Below are 2139 nucleotides of genomic sequence, written 5' to 3'. Positions count from 1 at the left end.
TGGTCCACCTGTGGAGAGCTCTCGACCATCGAGGAGATTTCGAGGAGAAATAAAGCGAGAGAACATATTAGAAGTAACTTATCATTAAGATAATTATGGGACAAATCAAGATAAGAAAGCTTCGTGAGAGTACCAATTTCTTTGGGAATACTTTCCGTAAGCCCCATTCGATAAAGATTAAGATAAGCCCCATCCCATAAAGATTGAGGTGGACCAAATTGGAAAAGGCAATAAGATTCAAGTTCTGTAGCTACAGCAATTTAGACTTATTATAAGAATTATTAAACAATACGGATCCGTCAATCTTTATAACACTTTCAGCATCATTACAGCTGATGCCTGTCCAATGGCAATGATATAAAATACTATACTTACTCCACCAACCACTTTGTATTAAAGCATGCCTTTCTGAATTATTGAAGGAAGACGAAACATTTGGTGGGAATATAACATAAGAGACTGCAGTGGAAAACAAAAGCGCCACCACAATAACAAGCAAAGTAAAGTTATAATTGGCGAGAATCAACAATGTCATTGTTTGAATGAGAAATGTGTGCTAGTGAATGAAACAAATTGGGAAGAAAAAGTTGTGTATGATACTATGATTGAATGTGTATAACGGTAAAGAAAGATATAGTTTATATAATCAATAGAATGATTGTAAAACTTAAAAATAGTAAAAGATGCATACTTACATGACATAATCCAAAAGAGAAAGAAAGTCATTAAAATCAAGTTGAGTATTCAAAATTAAAGAGATAGAACAGAATTTATAAGTTGAAGAAGAACACGATTTGCCAATGGAAGATTGTAAAATTGAAAAGTAGCAAAAGATGAATACACATACGAAAGAATCCAAAAGAGGAAGAAAGTCATTAAAATCAAGTTGAGTATTCAAAATCAAAGAAATGGAACAGAGTTTTCGTTTTCAAAGGTATATTAAAGATACTAAGGAGAAGTTACGTTAAGTGAAGTGAAGTGTTAAACAACTACTAAAATGAGAAAAAAGAAGACGAAGACTTGCCTTTGATTATTTTCCCTTTTTTTCATATTCGATCCGTCCGAAGCTAGCTTTCGTCAATGATTAAGTTTCTGGCACTCTTCTTCTCTTACTCTTTCTTCATTGACTAGAAAAATTGAAGCACAGCTATTACTTTCTTTTATTTTTAATTAATTATTTTATGAATTTATTTATATTTTATGTTAGTTTTGTGTTGATATATGTTTTTAGGATTTTTATAACGTACTGATGTAATCATACAGATACAAGGATATTGTGACAGATGGAAATACAACTGCACTCAAGGAGACAAGTTTTTTTTTGTCATACATCACACTCACACATATCTCACACACACTAACCTAGCAAACACTAGGACTCGAATCTTGTGTGACTTCATTTGAGGTGAATATTTTTAGTGTTTAGAAAAGTGGACAATTGGGCTTTTGTTTTTGTTTTTAGGAAATAGCAAATTGGCTTCGTTATATTATTTTTTTATGTGAATATTGGTGGACTCATTTATATTCCTCCTCCTCCTATATAATTTTGTTTCTTTTATTGGGTCAAATATGATTAATCATAACATCTTGCTTATAGGTTATAAACATAATTTGTAATTGCATTTTAAGTAATTAACAACTGAATAAACTGCATGATTAGAATAACAAAGATAATGTTAATAATTAAATTATATATTATATAATTTTATTAACAATCCTTAAATTGAAAAGAATATTATTATTGTCAAATCAATTTTTGATTAAATAAATTTTTACAATTATAAATATTTAAAATTTTTTGTCACTTTTTAAAACCCTTCCCTCAAGGACGCTCCTCCAACTCTATGATGAATTATTTTTTGTGTCCGCTCTCAGAAAATTAGTGAACCTGTAGGACCTGCATCTATACGCCTTGTTAATCAGTGAATTGGGCTTATGAACAAGTCTCCAGCCTTCTTTTGTGAGCATTACAAGCTTGAAGACTTTTAAGTTTTTGAAGTTTAATCCTCTCTAATATTTAGGTCTATAAGTAATATGTAAGTTTATCCACTAAAATTCTTTATCATTTATCTTTTATGATATTTTATTTAATATTAATATTATTTTCTAAAGTGAATGATAATTAATTATATAGATAAT

Source organism: Arachis duranensis, chromosome 2 (genome assembly GCF_000817695.3).
Source record: "Arachis duranensis cultivar V14167 chromosome 2, aradu.V14167.gnm2.J7QH, whole genome shotgun sequence".
Taxonomy (NCBI): Eukaryota; Viridiplantae; Streptophyta; class Magnoliopsida; order Fabales; family Fabaceae; genus Arachis; species Arachis duranensis.
The sequence above is the reverse complement of the archived record's forward strand: the minus strand, read 5'-3'. Positions refer to the sequence as shown.